The following is a 23,212-nucleotide window of genomic DNA, read 5'->3' on the forward strand; positions in this document are numbered from 1 at the left end:
GGAGCTTTCCCAAGATAAAAAATGCTGCAACCATTCCCTACCTGAAATTTGGTCTGAATGGCAATACTGAGTCACTAATGACACTGACAGCTTTTTCCACCCTTTCCTCCTCTATTAAAACAAACAAAAGTTATGGCTTCCTTCTTTATATTAGTGCTTTAGTGTTTCTTGATATTGTTGATTTTTTAATGTATCTTCATTGTACTTAGAAAACCCCCTAATGTTTCTACATATTTGCACAGGTAGGGAGTTTGACCTTTCATGGGGATTTTGCCTTAATTGAAATAATCTGAAAAGTGAAGTTTGCTCCGTTTAAAAGTAATTGGATTAATGCAAACATTTTCAGTGCCTACTTCAAACTAATATAAATGGTCTGACATTAAATGAGGTTAAAAAGTCCCCTATAAACTACCACTACTGTTATTAAATTTAATTAAGATAGAACAACAGGCAGTTTGAATGGGAAAGTGTTGCACAAAAATGGCAGCACAGAAAAATTATTCTGATGTTGTCATTAAAGCTAATTGGAAGCAAGGGTTTCTAAATGACAATATAATTAACAGGCTAATGAATACCAGATTAAGATTGTTATTAACAATGAAATTTGCAAATATACTTGGAAAACTAGTTAGGGGTATCACACCATTAGAGCTATTACAAGGTAAAACTCTACAAATTATACAGTACTCCATCTGATGATGGTACAGAGCTCCAGCCATGTATCAGCAATTAAACCTTTTGCCCTCACACCCTCTTCTTCTCCAAATTAAGTTATAATTATCACAGATTAGCTATAAAATGTGTGTTTTGAGAAATTACGCTAAAACCATGCATAGAGCTCATGAAAATAGCATTGTTTGATAAGGCAATGATCGAAGTCGGGAGAAGGCCAATGGTTATGTGCAGCCTATGGCCTGAGGCTAAAAACCAGCCACTGCTGGGATTCACCACTGAACAAATACTCCACACACTGAGGAACAAGGGGTCTGCTAAATAAGGCTAATGTGGTTTTACGCAGAAATGAAATTATTTCTACTTTTAATAGGAGCATTTGGGCTGCCCCCTTTTCCATGAACCCCTGCTAAACAGCAGATGGAACCATGCTGGCTCAGATCTAGGAGATTGTCCTTTGTGTGTCAGTTTGTCACCATTTCAGTGCTTGAAGTGAAACCTCAAGGACAGGGCAGGAATGATGAGGGCTCTTAGTAAGGAGGACACCATAATAAACAACATAAAAGGTGACAAAGTGAACAAATTACAGAAGAGCCTGATGGTCGCTTTCCTTGTTCCAAAAGATCTTGGCTGTGTTTGCAGTGCTGTAAGGATCCCGGTATTCTTGCTGGTTTGAGATAGTATCTGTAGAAGATATTATAGTTGAACAGGTATTAGGTATAGTATACTCTTCTCACCAGGCATGGTTTAGGTTTCATTCTGTTGCTGAAGAATGTGTTACAATTTTTTTGCACATTAAAACCACATTTGCAAGTTTGGGCTCAGGCATGAACTTGCTTGTCCTGAGTCTAATTGTTAACAACTGCTATTATTATTTTCAGTAAGGAATGCAGGCTCTAGAAAGCAGTGTTTTGATTTTATAGGTTTTTCAATAATGCAAAGAGAATCGGTGAATAAGAGAGTAATTAAGCAGACTTGTGACAGATCTTTGCCTCTGGTTAGTTTCTGCAACATTGTCATTTGTATATGTATTTTACAATACCTCCATAGCAAGATGGGTTTGTCTTCCGCAAAATTTGTTAACATGAAGGACAGAGCTAAAAGAGCTGACAGACAAATATAACCTCAAATGGCCTAGCATGTTCAAATAAGTGAATGTTATTTTCTCAGAAGCTGCAAAAGGACAAAAAAAGGCCTGAAAAGAATACAGAGTATGCCACAAAACAAACAAAATTGCTGGATTTGGGTCATGGTGGTACATGTGCCAAAATTGCAGGAGTTTTTAAGAAATCTGAGAGGGAAAATGTGAAGTGCTGAATAAAAACTTAAAAGCAGAATTTTAAAGAAAGATTTTACTTAACTAGCAACTACTAGATGAGAAAATATTCTACACGAGTAAAGGTATGAGTAAAAAAAGGAAGGAAGAAAATTATAAGAAGCACTTTACTGCAATTGTACCAGACTGATTTTCTTAGAAGACTTTGCAAACTTCTGTTTATAAGCATTTTTATAGGTCAGAAAGGTTCAACTTTTGTCATGGAAGAGAATTGTTCAAATCTGAAGATTCAGGCTTCTAAGCTAGAATATAAAACAGTATCATAAACAAAAAACTACACAATTTCCTTTGCCTCTACAACTAAGCATATCTAGATAAACACATATTTCACCCTTAATTGGGGCATCCAAACAAAATGAAGTGCATTCAAAAAATTCATCCCAAAACTATTTAGTGAAAAACTAAAAACATCTGGAGGAGACAACATAAGAACAAGCACAATGACAAACTGTAAGAAGAGGTGATCTGAAAAAACCCAAGATTGATCTCATATCCGTTGACTCAAAAATTAAATTTCCCTAGAAGTCAAGATTCTTTTCTTCACAGTAACCATTGGGAACCAAAGAAAATTTTTCATCAACTACTCTTTTGCCAAGACTGAAATAATTCACATCCTTTAAATACAACTCTTTATGTAATCCTTGCTTCACAGTACTTGGCAGAGCCAATAAGGTCCAAGCCATACACAGTTGTGTGGACAGAATGAAACTCTTAAAACATCAGTAAAATTGATCATATTGAACCCTGACAGGGACTGCATCTTGCAAGATAAAAAGTGGATTATTTCAGCAGTTACCAAAATGACATCATATCAAAAGATGAAAATCTTTGTCTGGAAGAGACATTTCTTACCTGTAATCCCTTGGAAGGGAAAGGTACACCTTTACTTTTAGGTTGGCATTGAAATGACCTCAGCTAAAGTCACTTTATTCCCAAATGAAGGCAACACAACACAGATGTTAAAACTGTTCCTTTATACATATCACTCTTTTTGCTTGGCCTGAGTTCTTCTAAACTGTTTTGTGTGGAAAAGCTCTTACATGAGTTAACATTAAAGTTGTTATGATATGTTCACACTTATGTAACACACTTTTCAGTTGTTGATGGGAATATTATAAAAAACCACATTCATGCTAGTGTGAAACATGGCCTTAGAGAATCTTCCTGAAATTGGCAGTAAAAGCAGAACTCATAACTGAAAGAACAATGTTTTGTTATTGAGTCTTGAAGCTCCTCAAAACAAGCAGGGAAAAAATCACTACTTGTTTCATCAGACTATAAAAAAATACTCCCTATCTTTACTCTTGAGTAAAGCACCAGCATAATCATGCTACTGATAGAAACAAGGTTTTATTTGAAGTAATCCATCCTGTTTCTGTTCTGCTGCTGATTGTTTTCATTTTCTGTGAGAGGATGCCTTCTGTGTGGTCCAGAAAATACATGCACACATTGTTTTTAGCTGCTGTAGTTGCTGAAGTCCAGCTGGCTTTCTGGCAGACATGGCACTTCTTAGCAAATTTCTGTCTACATTGGGTTATAAGCATTATATCATATCTGCAGGAAGAGTGGTGCTGGTTTTCAAATCACAGTATGCCCCACTACTGATGGCAGTGTTTGTCTTGGGAATGAACACAGCATTATGTCGAGAGATTGAGCTCTTCCAAAGGGTCACTGGGTGGGAATTGCCCTGTGCAACTTCAGTTTCCACAGCTCTTGAGTGTGTAAAGCCCCTGGCTTTTAAGCATGGTGAGAAGGGTCAGGGGGGGATGGAAAAGGGACTAAGTCAGTGCTCTGCAGCCAGAAACTTTTCCCTGTATGAGTCAGCAAATAGACACAGTAGTGAGTTCTGGACCTCACCAGTACAACAGTTAATGTTTACACTTTCTTCACACTGTTGACTAGCTTGAAAAATCACTATTAAAAAAGTAGAGGTCACACAATTATTATTTTGTTCAGAACACTTTAGCTGCTGAACAATATCCTATAAGTCACATCTAATAATGAAAAGTTCTCCACACAAACCTTTGGGCTTTAAAGGATGGGGGGGAAAAAAAAGCTTAAATTCTGTAGAATAAATCTCCATTTACTGCAGAAAAATATCCCCAGTGTATGGATGTAAGCTGAGCAAGGAGTGAATTTTTCAACTATGTACTTTTTTGGTTTAGTATTCATTAATATTCTCCATCTGACAGTGGTTTCATTTACAGGTGTGCAAGAGAAAACTGAATTCTAAGATTTATTTAGTTGAGAAGAGAAAGCTTATAAAGGTCAGCTCATGCAAAGAGGAGACATTTTCACATAATTTCACATACTGCTCACTATGAATATCATACAGTAAATAAATAGTAATTCCTAGCTTTTATATAGTGCTTTTCAGTTACATATAAAACAAAGCTAACACTTGAATTTGCATTGCTAACTCCAAGTGCATAAAATAATGCAATTTTAACAAAGCCAAGATTTGTTCACAAACTGCAGAATAATTGATTTATGATGCTGGTCTTCCATGGCTATTATAAATTAATTTTTCATTCAAAAGGTTAAGAAACAATTTGCTCCATCTCCATAATAAACATACCACTTTCTAACTTTAATTAGTTGGAGAGTTTTTGTCCGTGAATACCGGGTTCTTTAACGATTCATACCCATGTGCTTCTGGCCAGTGGATGGCAGGCAGGCTGCATCCTGGGATAACAGGTCTTTGGTTTGACTCAGTGGGGACTTCCTATTGCCTTCCTGAAGATCTGACTGATGTGTTGGGGTCCAAGCTGATGAAAAACAGGCTCAGAATGACTGTCCTTGAGATATGGGGGCAGAAAGAGTGAGTGCATTAGTCTAGATAGGTAATCTCCCATGCCTGAAAACCTACCACCAGAAGCACTTGGAGAAAATGGAAATTGGAGGAGGAATAAGCCCACATATTTCATTGTGGACAAATTATGACAAATTATTACTTTTGTGACAGGATAAAAAGTCTAAATTATACTGGAGAAGCAGTAGCTGTCACATCATCCTGACTTCAGTAAGATTTTTGACATCCTGTCCTGTGAAATTAATATAAGCAACCAAGGAATCTGCCAGCATGAGGGGGCACAACTTGTTGGAGAGGTGGACTCAGGAGTGCTGCGCACTCATGTAATTGAGAGAGGAACTCATGTAATTGAGAGAAAGGAAAATGGGCAGGTCATCCAGGATTGTTCAAGCAGTTTCGCTTCTGATGCAGCTATCAAATGAAAGCTCTGTTCACAAATCCTCAGGCAGTACTAAACAGAAGGAATGAAATGTTTTGGAAGGGAAAAGCAGACCACAAAATAATATTGAAAAACTTTTTCATGCATTTGCCACAGGATCCTCCCTTTACTGTTCACCTTCCTTGCATGTCCTATTATGCCATATTCCTGTAAAGTTCTTCAGTACACTGAACATTTTGAAGAGAACTTCAATAAAATATCCACCAGGTATGGTTTAGGCACACGTGCTCACACTTTAGGGCAGAAGGATAGACTAGCCATTATCAAAAATCCTTTTCAACTCAGTTTTTGATCTATTTTAACAAAGGTAACTCCCAAATTGTATTATCCACACAACTGAAGAACACTCCATATAAACACTAGAACATATAAACAACAAGAAATCATAATGATGACAAGAAAAACAGCTTTTCTCCTTCTCAAGTGAGGAAGTAGTATTCTTTAATTATCAGATAAAAATAATAATATTTCTAGTACTTTTAAAACCTCAGGTTATACTACCTGTCTCTCAGGAATCACACAGTGGCTATTTATATTCCTGAAGCAGCCTTGAGAAGTTCACCAGTTTCATATATTCACCCTACTTCTGAGAAATGTACAAATTAGCCCAAACCCCTCATTTTAAGCTAAACTTGTCACTTCAGCCAGAGCACAGAAGACTTGATTTAAAGTTGCTGAATATAGCTTTTGCTAATTGCGGCGACTGGCAATGAAAAAGGCCTCCAAGACCTTGTAGTTTAGGATAATATGAACTTGCACCATCATCAGTTTCAATTCACTTTTTCATACATTCAGTGCAAAGACATATTCCTTCCCCCTTGCCAAAGATTAAATGGATCTCTTGCTCCTCTGGGATGCCAGAAGACTGTGTTTATCAGATTCTTACGTCTAAGATTCTATTGACACATGTATGAGAGTAAGTTAGATTTCATGCAGTCACCCAGAAATGAAACAAGTAAATGCAATTTTAAGGACCAGCTCCATGTAATGTAAATCTTAGAAATCACAGAGTCTCCACCAGTATAAATACATGGAAGGGTTTGCAAGAAAGTGTTATATCAGCATGAATTCAATTCTATCCCTCCCCTAAGCCACACAACATTGATTTTTAAAGATGGGAAACTAGCTACCATGGGAGCTGTACAAAAATAGATGCTCTCTGGTACACAGTGGGAGTCACTTCAGGAGGAATCCTGTGGTTAGAAAAAGCAAATGACAAGATGTTGCCAGTAATGTAGGTATCAGGGAAGTGACAAGAAATACCATGGTCTTTCATATCTGAGGTTTTGGACAGGTTTTATTATTATTTATTTCTCAGGGGACATCACATCCACTGTCTTCTGGACCATGCCTACCAGTCATCCATGCCTTGCAAGTTCACTATGTACTGTCTTCATTACACAGGAATAGACTAGCATTACTATGTGTAGTTGCACTCTAACAAACTGAAATCTTTTTGAGGAAATGTATTTTCCTGAGTATGGGAGACAGAGGAGTAGAAACTCCTGCAATTAAAGGAGGCTTTGATTTACAACCCTGGAAGAGACTAGGTCTGGCTTAATTGACAGAGATTTGTGGACTTTAAGCAAAAGGATTACAAACTTGTGTTCCTATCATTATAAGTAAAATTGTACACTGGGTGTTTTGGTGAAGGGTTTTAAAATATAATAGTGTGGTTTTATATAGTTTAAGTTAAGAATGTAGATGGTATAAGAGAGACAACTGTGTGTACGTGACATGAGAAGTTATTGGTCAAGACATAGCTGCATTGCAGTGAGAAGTGCCACAGGTGATAGGTCATTAATCGAAAACAAAGTGTCGTTTTAAGTATCTATTGGATTAGAAAGTTATAAATTACGATGTAACCCTAAATCTTGGGACTAGTCGCCATTACTTGGAGGTGTTGTAAAATCTCACGCCTCGATTGATGCGTTTGTTATTTTAAACAATAAATTTGTGTAATTGTATAGTCCCATCCCTTAAAGTTATTTTCCTCCGACACGTGAAGCGCGGGAAACGGACACCTGAGTTTAAACTTGATTTAATTCCTTGATTTGCTTTCTTTCCGAAGAGCCACCTATCAATACTTGAATTCTCACTTGTCCTCTACAATCTCTTTAGCTCTTTCATAGTGCTAAAGTCTCAACTTTGTTCCAGTGAATAAACATCTTTGCCTCTATTGATTAAAATTCACAATATGTGATTTTTATTTATATTTCAAATATTTCTGGATGCTACTCTTTGGTTATATTTGACAAAGTACTGTACAAGTACACAAGACAAAAAAAGGCAAAGCAACCATGGGTGCTTTGAGTCTCACCTCTTCAATAACATATTTTTACAAAAACCTGCTTTTTTCCCCCACAATTTCAACTCTTCAGAGAATACAATAATCTGTTGACATCGTTCATCTATTATTTTAATACACACAAACTCTGATCCAACCATAGTGACAAAAAGTTTTAGTTTATTGTGTTTCCCTAATTTCGCCAGTGTTGCCGCAGCAATTTAAAGAGCTGCTGCTGCTTTACACTCCATGCTAGGACACAGCCCAGAAGTTTGTCTTTTGTTTTTCTTTATTTGGAACAATCTGGAGCAGATTTCAAAGCCCATAGAAGAGTAACAAGAACATCAAGTCATATATTGAATTGTTAAAAACCCGATATTCACGGACAAAAACTCTAACTAAATAAAGTTAGAAAGTGGTATGTTTATTATGCAGGTGGGCAGCATGGGAGTCACCTCCTAGAGATGTGCCAGCCCCTTACATGGTTATTTGCCCACTGTTTATTTCACAAAGTGCTACATATTAATCATATACGTACCTCCAGCACTTCCCATTGCCGCTTCCTGTTAAAATGAGGTTACTAGTCCTTTGCACATGCACAATTCTTTTCTTGATTTGGGTTGGTGGTCTTGAAAGATGAAGTCAGGGATCTCTTAATCACCATGAACTTCCTACCTTCTATTGTGGCAAGCCTTGGCAAGCCTTCTGGAGATGGTCCATACCTCCTGCCTGTATTTGACCATGCAATCTAGGTGCTAGCTATAATTCTACAGCTTCTTTTGTCCTTATGACAGTTCATTTACTATAAACAAAGTTTCAGACAGGTACATAATAGTGAATAGCACTATACTTCTTGGCTAAATTTCTAACTCTTCATTAACTTATCCTTTGGTTCAATCAGTACAAATTGCTTCTAACTCCTAGGTAAAGTTTAACTCTTCATAATCTTGACTCAATATCAGGGATAGCTAGTCATACCAGTATTAGTAAACACTGTTTGCACCTGCAAGCCAGCCCCATTTTGGACATTCATATAGACAATTCACGGAAGCTGCTCACTGGACACGCAGGGTTCAGTGGTGTGATACTGGAGAGCCTGCCTATAAACACTTAGTCTGGTTTTGGGGTACATGAAGTACACACAGATAAATCATCAGGGTAACAGAGAGGACTGGAAACGCTCTGTACATTTCTCCTGCTCCTTGCTACTGTGTGATTTCCTACAATGAATTTCAGTCACCTAGCCTAGACAGTCACAAGGCAGAGGGTGGGAGAGTTCAGAGTGAGCAGGGGAGGTTAAAAATGGGGAATCTCCATTCCTGTGCATGTTGAACATTTCTGTGTCCCTTGTGGCCCCACTGAAAGCAAAGGCACAGCATTCAGAGGAAGCTGCTGCTCCTGAATAACAAGTGCTCTGGGGAGAGGTAAGAAGAAGCAGATGGGGAAAATCACTGGTCTGAGGACAATAAACTATGGTAAAACCCAGGTCTGAAATCAAAAATGAGCAATTATTGATGGTAAATTTCAAACTACCACCTTTTCATCAACTCCTCAAAATTTTGCCAGCTCACAGAGCATTCACTCCTTCTGTACATAGTGTGCCACATGTTAAGATTACCTACAGAAAGCACATTGATTTTTTTATGTAAAGGAGTGATCCTGTGGGGTGAGGCGGGAGTTCAATATTCCACAAGTGTCATAATATATAAAAAGTCTCTTTATGTACCCTAGAAATCTGAAAGCAATGTGACAAAACTAAAGACAACTTTGAATTTGGTATGACTCCTAATTTAAACTAGTTGGAGAAATACCTTTCCTCCCTTTTGGCTAAATACACTATGTTGTGCAGAGTCTCTTGAATTTTTAGGGTTTAAAATACATTCTGTCCACGTGGTAGCTAAATATCTTGTTTTTTCTGTTTATTCAGAAATTACTTTTCAAGAAGTGTTTTATACTTTTGTCACAAAAGCTCTCAGCATTAAAGAGACAGTTGTATTATAGCATAAAGGAACCATAAAACAGTAATATGAGAAAATTGATACATATATCATGGTTATTTTATTTTAGTATTAAAGAGAAAAAAAAAAAAGAAATTATCTTGATGGAATGCACATCATTACTCAGTTGCATTCCTCTTTCATCTCTCCAGTTTATCAATCTCTCTCATGTTATTTCTTTCTAGTAGGACTTACTTGTATCATCATATGGGTCAGGATCAAATTTTCCTGTGTTTCTTAAAGCTTCAACTACAAATGGCAAAGTGAGCCACAAAGCAGGCTGCTAACCTCAGAGAGGGTGTCTACATGGACTGAGACTGAGAGATCTTGGGAAAATGTGTTAACAAAGAGTTAGCTGAGAGGAAAGGAATCCATCCTCCCTCTCCCAGGAGACTCAGTTTCATTGTTACAATGTAAAATTTTGATTCTTCAACTCACTGTCCTGGAATTTCTGCTGAGAAACACTTACAAAATGCTTGTTTAGAAAAAATAAGAAAATAATTGACTGACATGTTTTGGATGCTGTGCTTTATAGTGCATAAAGGCACTGCTTTCAGGGGAGGATGCTGAACTACAGACCCTGATTGGAGGCAGTACCAATGCAACCAAGGCCATTTAAACCCTCAAAAGGCCCTTCCCAGCCCTGCTGCTTGGCTAATTTAGACATTGCTCTGTTCAGCATTTGCAACCTAACAGGGAAACGTGCCTGCTTCCCCAAGGCACTGCTTTGGGCTCCAGGTACCCAGTGCAGAAGGTGTCCAGGCATCTGAGGTCAAGTAACACAGCACCTAATTTCAAAGAAGCGCTTGAGTAGAGAACTGTTCCTGTGGGAACTATCTCGGAATGTAAGGATTAGAGTCATCAACAGTTTTGTGGATTTGGCATGTAGTTCCCTGTATCAGAGAGTGTGAACTGCAAGAGCTTTGTGCTCTGGCCACTCCACTCAAGGCTGATTATCAGAGAGAGAAATAACACAAGTGTAATCTGAGAAAACCTCTAGAGTGAAGACATTCCTTTTGGGATGTTAGCCAGCTTTTTAAAAATTCATATAATTATTTTATATGTAGAATTTTCCTATCGTGCAATTTGAAGAGCAACTTCCTTAGGAAAACTTGTAGGTTGTAATACTGCAAGTATTTTGTCTCAGTAGAGTAGAACTTGTCCACCAGGCATTTAGAATTATATGCTCCTCACACAACTCCAGCTAAGCACATTTCTCTGTGCTAACTTTTTTCCCAGACTCAGAAACACATTTCTACATATTTTATGCATTAAATGCCTTTCCCTTTGTTTTACTTTTGCTGACTTAGCAATTGATCTGGTTTTGCTTGGAAACACTGTCTCTTTAAATAGGAATAGCTTATTCTTAGTGGCTATAGTTGGTAAATTATAACATGCCAGAAATATTGTGCATGCTTCTGAAAGGTGTAATAATAATGTCTCTCCAGATGTGTCTAGAAATTAAATAGCAGTTTTGCAATGCCAGTTTTTAATAAGCAATCTGAAGAGTCTATAATTTAGGGAACATTATAATTTAGTATAAAAAAAGAGAGACAGATTATAGCCCTGTATGAGCCATGAAGCAGAAGTTGCCTAGATTTTCAGAGGGCACACATTCCCAACTAGTAAACATGTTTAGTACATTACATGTTCTGTTACAGCAGTAATTCCTCCATAGAATTATTTCTGTCCTGAATAATGGTGTGTGTGGTTACAGCACTGGTGCAGAACAGGTACCAAATTCAGTTCTATGTATGAAGATCATAATTTCCAGAAATGCACCTTCCTACCTTATCTGAAAGAAAGATTTACATGACTCCCTCATCATACAAGCTCCCCTCTGTCCTGTCCTTCTCAGTAGTAAGGCACTCATTATCACTAGAATCAAGGCCCCTATCACTAGAATCAAGGCTCACCTTTGTTAAACTGCCATGGAGTAATGGTGAATGCTGATGGGATGACTGGGATGTCACTTCTCAGAGGCAGAAGGCTGTTTCCCCTGGAACTACCTCCTCTGGCTGCAACACTGGCAATGGTGGAGGGAGGCAGAGGTGTACATCCTTATCAGCACTTTATATCCACTCTGTCACCTAGAGGAAGAAAAGAACAGTTCTTTCATTTTCCTATGCAGAAATTCATAGGGTTGGTAATTGATGGTGTCATAGTTCAGCTCTGCAGCAAAAATTCAAAGACAGCAGGAACACTATAGCAAAAAAAAATGTACTTGGGAAGAGATACATTTTAAATTGCAATTTTTGTCTTCTGCATGCGCCTGTATATTTGGGTTCAGCTTCTCTAAAATTTTTGGAATTCATTTAAAGAAAATTAAAATCATTATAGACCATAATGTCTTATCAGAGCTGATAATTTATCAGTGAAGACGTCCATTTCAAGACCTTTTACTAAAATGACTGATACTGAGACAGTAGGTGACAAGAGCATAGTGCACTCCCTTCTTTAAGCGTTCAGAAATTTAGCAAAGGAAGTTGGATTTGGGCTGAGTCAGCTGGGGCCATCCTAAAGGGGTCTGTGTTTGCCAGAACTGCTGGTGTTTGTGTACCCACCCAATCACACAGACTGCTCTGAAAAAGCCTTCTTCCCTCCCATTTCTTCACTCCTGCTCCTGTAGTAATACTTCCTCTCCTGGTGTTCAGCAACAAAACTAACACCAGTTCCAAAGGAATTCCATGAGAATATGGACAGACTTCTAGGAGCAGAGGAACCACAAGCTTGTTGTTGCGTGTCACACACCTGCACAAAACATTTGGGTGATATTGCTTCAAATCAGGACGGTCATGTTTGAGTTCTCAGTTTTCCTGCTTTATTTCCAAAATGACAGTAATGCATTTGTTTTCACTTCACTGTTTGCATTCACATTCTTTGTCACTGCACTTAAAACACTGAATTACAATTTAGCTGCTCTTTAGTGAGAATAATTGCCAGTATCTTGCCAAACAGCATGTGTCCACTATAAATGAAACCTGCATAAATTAGAAAGGAGTATTTTGCTTGTTAAGAGAATCTGAGAATAATTTATGCTATTAAAAAACACCCTGATATGGCTAGTAGCAAGTAGATGATTATAAAATTATAAAATTACAGAGCACATTTTTGTGTAATTAAGAAAATGAATGAGAACTAAATTTTGAGGAGTGCTGATGGTATTGCCACCCTACTTTAATATAGTACATACTGACACATGCATTACTTTTATATACAACTACTGTAATTTTTAGGAATAGTTATTATATTAAGCTAGAAATATATTTTAAACTTCAGAAATGCCAACAAAACACAGTGCTTAAAAAAAGAAAAAACCCAAACACTCAGAGAGATAGTGTTATACATGAAATCCCTATTTGTGCTTGGTATTTGCATATTATGTGCTTTAATTAATTAATTCTGAGTTAAATATTTTTAAATTGAATGTTAAAATTAACCCATCAGCCCAGGTACAAAAATCAAGTTCCATTATCAGTGTTTTCAGTTGTTCAAAGTAGTTGATTAAGAGAGTTGCACCCTTCCCAGTTAAAAATTCCCCAGTTAAAAATCCCCAACTTATGCTCCCTTTTCAAACTTCAAACCACCTGTACACCATAAGAGTTATCTTTCCTGTGTTTACTGTATACTTTTACAAGTGTTTTAAGATGTGTTGGATGTATTTTAATACTTTTTTAGGTGTTTTTACTTGCACTTTGGTTCCAAGGCTAACTCCAAAAACCCGAGTTCTAACAGCCAGCAGCTATTTTTAGCTCCATAGCCCTTACCCTGTAGGCAAGCCCCATGGCAACCTGAATTTTAATGAAGGCATTTTAGCACCCTTATCTCAACTGATACCACCCCTCTGACAACGATGAGCTATTGGTGGACGGAGATGATCTGTCAAAGGGAAAGCACCAATCACTTTAAACCAAAGGGGCGGGCTGTGGGTGGGCTGTGGGCGGACTGGGGCGGAGCAAAGGCACTATAAAACAACGAGACAGGCTTCAAAAAAACAGATTGAGAGAGTGTCCTCTGCAGGTTAGCCGCGGTGGAAATCAGTGCTGGGCATTAAAGGCCTTACTCCTATTAAGGAGCCTTTAGTAACTTTGCTTTTGGCCCAGTCAAAAGCCAGCCCAGCACTGCAAGTCCTTTTTCTCTACCTGAGGTCCAGTGCTGTCTTAGCTGGAAGATCTCAAATCCCTGCGCTCCTGGGGCATACCATCTACTGAGCCATAGGATCCCAAATTTTTATATTTTTCTAATTTCTGTAATTTTTCAATTTTTCTGTTTTCAATAAATTATTTTAATTTTTTTAACTAAAAGTTGTCTCATTTCTCACGGATAGCTAAAAAAAATCCACTCTATATGTAATGATTCCATTTTGCTGTGTTCGAGGAAAACTGTTGGGAAAGTGATTTTTCAAAAAAAAGTAAGCAAGTTATTCTTCCCCTATTCTAACATAATTACTTAATACCTAGAGCTTGGGTGCTTGTTTTTTGTCTGTTCGCTTATAAATTTCTCCTAGTTTAGAAAATACTGTCAAATTTAGCATAGCAAAGGTATCACATGAAAGAGAAAAACAAATGGAAAACACTCCATTTTCTTTCAGATTGAAAAAGTGGCAAATATGAGAGACTTTGGGATCCAAGGTCAAGTACATACATGTGCACACATGTACACCTGATATCATTTATTCTCACTCTTTGAGCTGGAGTGAGCTGAAGAAACAGATCTTTATGACCAATTTTGTCTGAAAATAAGTGCTCTGATCATAATACAGTTAATGAATGGGTATGTTCCTTTGGACTAAATATTTATTCAATCTGATGTTTTTCCTGCAATGCTGGTACTTCTTTTTATAATCTGTCACTAGCTGTGGAAAATCTGTATTTTTATTTTTGCTTTTAAATCCTGGCCAGGTTTCTAACAGTTGCCAGGTGAAGCAGATTTCACCTCTCATGTCTGTACACCTGCTTAAAAAGTGACAATCACACGTGCATTGAGGCAAAGTACAGGGAATGCAAGTAGCTGCTTTTCTGGAGGCACAGGTAAGGTATCATGTGAGAGAGCCAAGAGTCCCTGGCAAGCATGAAATTGTGAGTTCTGTATTTTTTTTTAGTTCTTTGCAGTGGCAGTGACTGCAAACCTGATCCCATGCAGGAGGTAATTAACGTGGTGGTTTTTCATTCCAGTGCCTTCTCTGCAGAATGGATGCTGGACCCAAATGTTGGACCTCAGGACACTGGGGTGCTAAGAAATGGCAGCAAGCTGTCCCATGCAATGAATTTGTCCTGCAGCCACCTGTAACTACTCTCTGGAAACATTCAGTCCCAGGCCCTGTTTCTCTCACTTGTACAACCACTGTTGAATATACGGAAATCTTAACTTATGTTCATAAATAAATTTTTGGAATCTCTCTGTAAGAGAATATGCCAGCACAGTGAACTGACCGGTATTGTTTTATAAGTAGTGTTCCTGAAAAAATGTTATTTCACTGAGAAACAAGAAGGAAATGCCCAACTCCACATACTCATCTCTTCTTCAGTAAGGAGACAGTGTAATGTCTAAAACCCTGTCATTTGGCTGCAGAGTATTTTTACCGCCTTTTAGTGTAACATGCACAGAATAACAACCAGCACCCAGAACAGCACAGATGAGGACATAAAGAAGATTACACAGAGATCAAGTACTGTTTATACTGCTGTCTCTTGAGTGCATGAACCTTACACAGGTAAGTGATGGTTCCTGAAAACCTGACAGTACTCCTGGGGAGCTGCTCGGTCTCATCTTCAAGACATTCAAGTTTATCTCAAGGAAGAAAAGTTTTTATGATGAGGTGTCTAAGCAGGACTTTAGGATTACAGCTGGCATTCCTGGTGATTATTATAGACACTAGACTTTCACTTTTCTTAACAGCTAAAAATCCCAAACTACCGATTTCAATGCAATTTTCAGGTTATTCTTTTCAGCTCCTTCATAAGGATCCCCTTCTGCCGGGCTATGCCACCTCTCTGCACTGTTGTTCCACAGCAAGCCAGATGTGGAAGCCTCTTTTCTGTCTTCACAACCCTCTTCCACGGCTTCTTTGTGTTGTCATGAAAAGCCACTGTTTTTTCCATCCGGAGGTGGCTGCCCCAGTAAAAAAACACTGTTTGGGCTGCAAAGAGGAGGAGTTACAGCTACAGTGTCTGCTACCAAGGTAAACAACTCTGCCGAGCCCTGGCTGGGAGGTTACACTTAAGCTACAAGATGCAGCAACAAGGGCACAAAACATGAGCTTTCTTGCCTTTAGGGAATGGTAAAAGGGAATGTCCAGGAATGTCCATGCTTTGGATAGCAAGCAGCTGCCTTTCATGTTTGGCAGCCTGCCTTCTAAATTGTAGGCATATATATTTCCCCACAGGGGTTTTTTGTGTTGTTTTGTTTAGGTTTTTTTTCCCCAAGTTTGAAAGTTGCTTGGAAATGGCATCAGGAAATCCCTACTGTCTGCTGTCATGAGAATAATTTCCACGTTATCAGGTTCAAATTTATTTATACAACAACTGAAAGTAAAACAGAATGGAGGAGGGGGTGGAGCATTTGCTGCTGTCACTCGTGCAAACCTTATCCTAACTTCTGTGTCGACGTGCTGCTCAGCATTCTGAGACTTGTGAGTATTTCAGAACTTTTGACATCCTCTTGTTTTTCTTTTGTCTTCATTGTATTAAAAAGATGAGGGAACTTAGAGATTAACTTCAAATTATTGAATACTTTCAAAAACTGTCTCATAAGATTTCTTATAAAAGATACAGTTTACGTATTGTGTTTAACCTTGCACTGGGATCTTGTTTCTCTGTTTCTATTGTGTTAGAGAAATCAGCAAATAGAGAAAACTGGTGCTAGCTCTTGAAAATCTGTCATTGTTTGGCAACAAATTCACACAGCAAAAATGAGGAGAAAACAAAGCTACTGCTCTGAGCCTAGTTAACACACTAAGGACAGAGACAAAAAACTAAGAGAAAAGTTATTTACATACTAGTGTATACAGTTGAAAGAGCATTAAATGCAGGCAGAGAACAGAAAATCTGCGGTCAGTGGAATCCTACTGAAAACAGTGACAGAGTTTCTGTACATGATAGCAGTGTAATAGGAAGGTTTTAATCAGTAGCAAACAAGAGTAAACAAATGCATTGATGAGTCTTGTTAAAAATAACACTTTCTACCTAGTCATGGAATCACATATTCATTTAAGTTGGAAAAGAGGGAAAAGATGTGTAGGACAGAAACTTGTCAAGGATTGTATTGTCAAAATTTGCAAGATATATCTGTGTAAGTCTAACAGGAAGTCCCCATTCCTATACATAACCACTACCTTGTGATTCCTTCTGTATACAGAAGATATTTTTAGGCAGCTTACTTTTTAGAGAGTCTGATGCTGCAGAACAAACTCCTGATAATAATTATCACAACACGTTTGGCTATACTTTCCAAGTAGTAAATCGTGCAGCCCTTCCTTTTTCTTTCAGGATTGTGTTTATTTCCATTTACAGTTACCAGTTTATTTGACATGTACCAGTTAAATGGAAAGGTAACGCTTGGTTATTTTGTCTTGGAAGGAGATAATTATAGATCAACATAGTGTAAACAAACAATATTTATACCTCAATAGAGGTGTTAAATTTGGGCATCTACTGGGCTGTTCTAAGCTTAAGAGTATGACTTTATAGCTGTGCCCTGCTCTGCACCCGCACCAGAGGGCAGCAGTAGGAAACACCTGGTACAAGAACCAGCACTCTGGGAATGGGGATATCCGGGAATGTGAGAGAGACAGACTGCGGGAATTACACCCTGTGCCAGAGTTCCAGGAACGAGGATATCCAAGGGTGTGAGAGAGACAAACTACTGGAATTGCACCCCAAGACCGTCCCTGTATGACACAGGGGATTCCTGGTCCTCTCTCTGCCTGGCTCAGCACAGTGACTGAAGGGCTAGAGGAATGCTGTCATGCTCCTGCATGTCCCACCTGTGACTGCCCCAGCACTCCTGGTGACCTGGCACATTAGGTGGGAGGTTCTGCAACTGGAATGGAACAATAACAAGGAGGATGGTCCATGATGGCTTGGAGCTGTCACTGAGGTTAATTCAGTCTATACCCTGTCTCAAAAATTTCTTCCATAAAGAGAAAGAAGATCCTTTCCTAAGGGAACAGAAAGCCCCATATGCAGATCAGGCATGCTTCTTCAGGAAGTCGACTTCCTTCCTGGGGCATGGGTTAAAGATGTGAAATGTCCTCCTGTGGCACAACCCTCCGATTATTATCCATTTTCTGTTTCTTCAGGTAGGCAGTGATAAAGTTGCAACAAGAAGTTCAAGGGCAATTAAGAGACTCCAGGGTCTTGGGTAACTGTTAAGGGGTCAGGAGCACAGCTGTTGCTCTCCTCTATCTATCCAGTTGCAGGGAAGGACTGGTACAATCCAGCAGACCCATACCTGGTGTCACCTGCAGAATGTAGGGATTTTGATCATGATTTGGCCTACTCAACACCAGACCTGCTGGCAATGGATGGGATACACTTGTCCCAAAGGAGGAAAAGCATCTTTGCACAGAACTTAGCAGGGCTTAGTGAAACAACTTTAAACTAAAATGGAGAGAGGGGTAAAACCAGGCTCACTAGAGGCAAACTTGAAGGTAGCCCACCAGTTTCTGAGTGACTATGTGCTAGCAAGTTTTTTCTGTCTTCCACTAGCGGTGGGGGATGGAGATCTACATGGCAACAAAGACACAAGGGTCAGTGATGTTTTAGAAACCATGGAACTACCTGAGAATGGTCGTGTAGGAATTAGAGCTTCTTTCCCAAGGAGGTGGTAGAATCAACAGCTCAACTGAAGTGCCTCTACACCAATGCACACAACATGAGCAACAAACAGGAGGTTAAGCAGGAAGAAAATTAGGAGGGCTAAAGCCCAACTGAAGCTTTATCTGGCTACTGCCCTAAAGGACACAGAAAATTGTTTCTTTGAATACATAAGCAATGGGCCCAGGGCTGTCAGCCCGACTGTGCTGCTGGTGAAGGTCATGGAGCAGATCATCTTGAGTGCTATCCCATGGCAAGTACAGAACAACCAGAGGATCAGGCCCAGTCAGCAAGGGCATAAGGCAAGTCCTGCTTGTCTTATCTGATTTCCCTCCACAGCACTCTTCTGGAGAAACTGGATGGTCATGTGGACTGGTGTACTCTTTGCTGGGTGAAAAACTGGCTGTTTACCCAAGCCCAGAGTGGTGGTGAATGGAGTTAAATCCAGCTGGCAGCCAGTCACCAGTGGTGTTCCCCAGGGTTCAGTGCTGGGGCCAGCCTTGTTCAGTGTCTTTATCAATGATCTGGATGAAGGTGTCAAGTGCACCCTCAGTCAGTTTGCAGATGACAAGTCGGGTGGGAGTGCTGACCTCTCCTGAAGGGTAGGAAGGCTCTGCGGAGATCTGGACAGGCTGGACAGGCCCAAGGACAACTGTTTGACTTTCAACAAGGCCAAGTGCCGAAGTTAAATCCCATGCAAAGCTACAGACTTGGGGCAGAGTGGCTGGAGAACTTCCCAGTGGAAAATGACCTGGGTGTGCTGGTCAACAGCAGCTGAACATGAGCCAGCTGTGCCCAGGTGGCCAAGAAGGCCGATGGCATCCTGGCCTGGATCAGCAATAGTGTGGCCAGCAGGATCAGGGCCGTGATTGTCCCTCTGTACTCAGCACTGCTGAGGCCACACCTCGAGTGCTGTGTCCAGTTCTGTGCCCCTCACGACAAGAAAGACATTGAGGTGCTGGAGGGTGTCCAGAGAAGGGCAATGGAGCTGGAGAAGAGTCTGGAGCACAAATCCTGTGAGGAGCAGCTGAAAGAGCTGGAGACATTTAGTCTGGAGAAATGGAGGCTCGGGCATGACCCTATCACTCTCTAGAAGTCCCTGAATTGAGGTTGTAGCCAGGTGGAGATTGATTTTTTCCCCCAAGTAACAAGTGATAAGACAAGATGAAAAAGCCTCATGCTGTGCCAGGAAAAGTTTAGATTGCATACTACAAAAAATTTCTTCACTGAAAGAGTGCTCCAGCATTGGAACAGGCTGTCCAGGGAAGTGGTAGAGTTACCAACACTGAAGATTTTTAAAGGACACATAGGTGTGGTGCTCAGGTTAATGGCTGGACTCAATGATCCTGAAGGTCTTTTCCAACCTAAAAAATTCTGTGATGTCATTATGAATGTTTGGATTCTCTGGGAAAAATAAGATTATGGTCAGATCCATTCTAAGGCTGCCTAAGTGTTCACTGAAAGGGGTCACAGGGAACAGATGTACAGGCTGATGTGGAGTAGTTGGACAGTATAGATAATATAATAGATTTTTTCTTATAAGTGAAAAGTTCATTCTCAGCTTGCAGTGTCTTTCAGGCCATGGACTGTGATACATTTGGCACAAACCTGCCAATGTCAGGTTCAGGGTTCTGTCAGAACGATGTTTCTCTTCTCTGTGCTCGGAGAGTTCAGCTTGTGCAGCCAGCAGGGAACAAAGCAGCCTGGAACAGCTCACTGTGAGACATTCTGTTCTGTCCAAACAGTGTGGTTGGTGGCATAGAGTGGGTCACTGCAGGCCAGCACAATGCTGCTGCTTGCAGGGATCAGGGAAGCACAGCAGCCCATACTCAGTTTTTGGAACAAACTTGTTAGTCTGCACAAAAGTACAGATTTTATTCCTCTTGCTTTTTTACATGACTCAGTCTTGTTGCTATACTATTTCAACACTGCACCATCAGTAGGAGCTAAAACCCAGGAGAGTGAATACTCATGCATTCCTGGTTTTTATGAGGCTTTTCTGTGCACTTAAACACTCATAATGGAAAATAGTGACTTTAAAGTTTATTTTAATACAGGATGGTAATTCACTGCCAATTCTCATTACTATAATACATTCCCAATTCTCTACACCGAATTATAGTGTTAGGCAAAACAAGAACATCCCAAACATGTCCATTTGCTCTCCACGCATGCTAAAATCTTTCTAATTTTCAGAAGTGTTTTAAAAGTAATTGCTTAGAAATTGAGGGAGGAAATCCCTACTATCAGTTACTTATTATCAGCTACTTATTTCTCAGAGAAACATGTATGAAGCAAAATCTCATTTTCTTTAAGCAGTTCCCAAATTTAAAGACATCTTCTCACTCAGGTGAGGTGTCTGATTCCCATTTTACAGGTTTTGATAGGACAGAAATTAATTCCAAGAATGAATGCTGACATATTAACAAACAAGGTGATAGAGTTTGTCTCTGCAAAGAGCAAACTCTTGTGGAAAGCACTATTAATAGTTCCTCATGGGAATATATGCTCAGAACTCCTTTTTGAGCTGATGTTTAATGGGACAGAGCCATGTTGGAGGTCCCTGGTACCTACACAAACATATTATTCTTTCACAGAGGAAAGGAGTTCTGGTTTCGTATCATTAATCCCAGATCAATTTACCTTATCACTGCCTCTGTGCCCAACAGAGAAGGTTCCTGCACACTGAAGGTTCCTCTGCTCTTGCTGATCCACTGCTGTTCCCAAGATCCCATGCTCAGAATGAACCTGAAGGTAGGACCAGAAGAGAAAGACATTTCATGCAAGCTGCCTGTACTATATCAGTGTAAACAGAGATCCATCCCACTTGGCCAGGGCTGAGTGTCACCTTTGAGATAATATTCTGCACAACTCTCTGAGAAGTCTGGTCTAGGATTTCATCCACATCCTTTAAACAACTAGGGGCCTGTTCTCCATCATCTATCAGGATTTATGGATGGCTGGGGCTAGATGTTTATGTCATGGTGAGAACACAAAGAATTTAGGCACCTTGGCATCTAATAAAAGCTTTCTGTGTTCCATTCATGAATTAATGTACTATTGTAAAATAAGAAAACTGATTCCTATTTATTTATTATTTACCTTAGAAATTAGTGACAAACAGCAGAAACATTTGGAAGTCAGCGGGAGATGTACTATATAATTAAGCTGTTGTCCCTGCTGGTAAGTTATTATAAGCAGGTAACCAGATACATGCATCATTACAAATTATCATGCAGTATTTCCTGGTATAACAAATGAGGTATGCCCTTAGCAGCAGCATAGGGTGATCATTCAGACATTGTTGATACAGCTGCTATAAATTACAACTGAACAGTTTAATAGTTTACCAATTAACTCTAGTGTTAATGCTTAAATATTCTTTACCAAAAAATGGCTAATGGAGTTTTTTGCCCACCAAGGAACTGCTTTTAAAAGCCTCTTTTATAAAAATACATGTAGACTAAATGGGTTGCACTCTGTCATAGTTAAAAAAATCTTATACCAAAGTTGGTAATCCAGCCCACTCATGGCTAAAATTTATCAGATGTATTAGGATGATATAATTTAAGAGAAGAAAATTTACTGACTGCAGTTTATTTTTGAGTAGATGGATCACCATATTGTAAACTGCTAGTCAGAAATGATGCCCTGCAGTCTCTGCCAGAAGGCTGTGAATGTCAGGTGTTGGTAATTTTCTTCCCTAGAGTTTAAGCTGTAAATAAGTACAGTGTGGGAAAGTTTATTGTCTCTGCTGGAGAAAGGACCTGATCTCATTGACAATGTCAGGTCACCATCTGCCACAGACTGTGTTTGTGCAGATACAAATTGGACAATGCAGTTGTTGAGCTAAAGATCTTGTGAACAACGTGTACAGTAGAATACCCATTTTTTGTAAAAGAATAACAACAGTGACAAGGTTTTACTTCACATATCTTAAAACGAATTTTAGCTGTTAATCCGTTGTTAACATATTATTAACATTGGTTCTTGTTGGTTGATAAACAACATGATAGAAAGTTGGGCATGAACTCTTTCGATGCTGCATTGGCTAATTAAGAGTTATGGCACTTCTACCAGTGGGGCCTGCATATATTCTGGCAAATGACAAAGCTGCTGTCTGTCTTCCTGTAAGGGGAAGTGGGACCCTTACCTGCCCTTCCAGAACTAAGGAGAGGTTTTGCCGGGACTCTATGGGAACCTATGTGCCTGACTTCTGAAAGCTGCAGCTGGTTACTGCCATCAACCTACTTGTAAGAGGAGAAGCTGTCAACATGAGCACACTTGCTCAAAAATAACCGATTATATCTGTTAGTATAAGCCATACAGTCAAGTAGCCTTGGGCTGAATGTCATATTAACCTCAGGCTGAATGCCATGAAAATAATAGACACAGAAGAGGCATACCTATAAGAACCAAGGGTTTGTAGTGTGCTTGTAAGAACACAGGAGTGGGAGTCACAGTGGCTCTCGAAGGCTCATCTACTGTAACCTGTGGCAGAAAAACAAGGAGTACAGTTTGTTCAGCAATGGTGTAGTTCCTAGAGTGTTGCGGTGGGGATTTCTGCAACATGTATAGGCAGCGAGGCCCTTGGACAAGAAATAGGGAGCGATTCTTGATAGATGTTTCGGAGATGTTTATTTTCCAGCCACATGGCTGGGGTCCTGCTGAAGAACTCTGCAGTCACGGCACCAGCAGGGTCCTTCCCAGGCAGGGAACACAACCAGTGGGGAATGAGGTTGACCAGGGGGTAGGGAAAGCTCGTAGGCTGTGTCTCTACTCCAGGGTCCCCTCCCCCTGGACCCCATGCCAGGGGGAAGGAACCCCAATACTAGAGTTTTTCTTTATGCTGC

The 23,212-nt window shown here is 39.6% G+C and overlaps 1 protein-coding gene and 1 long non-coding RNA gene across 4 annotated transcripts in view; one reads left to right on the top strand and one right to left on the bottom strand.

Moving 5' to 3' along the window:
- Positions 1-785: 785 nt before the first annotated feature.
- On the bottom strand, positions 786-21,107 carry LOC309572977. The gene is made up of 3 exons (XR_014226394.1): positions 21,003-21,107; positions 11,460-11,633; positions 786-1,356 (listed from the first exon to the last, which is right to left on the bottom strand). It is a non-coding gene; the product is annotated as an uncharacterized lncRNA (long non-coding RNA).
- The window catches only part of IL15 (interleukin 15), a 47,915-nt gene continuing 40,703 nt past the window's right edge, over positions 16,001-23,212 (top strand). Inside the window, exons 1-2 of one of the 3 annotated variants that reach the window (XM_082281560.1) lie at positions 16,002-16,174; positions 21,029-21,113. The gene's annotated coding sequence lies outside the window, so the exon portion shown is untranslated. Of the gene's footprint in view, positions 16,175-21,028; positions 21,114-23,212 lie in introns of all 3 variants that reach the window. The other 2 variants (XM_082281562.1, XM_082281561.1) reach the window with 2 other exon arrangements.

The sequence above is a fragment of the Coloeus monedula genome (assembly GCF_965178545.1).
Source record: "Coloeus monedula genome assembly, chromosome: 5".
In the NCBI taxonomy this organism is placed as follows: domain Eukaryota; kingdom Metazoa; phylum Chordata; class Aves; order Passeriformes; family Corvidae; genus Coloeus; species Coloeus monedula.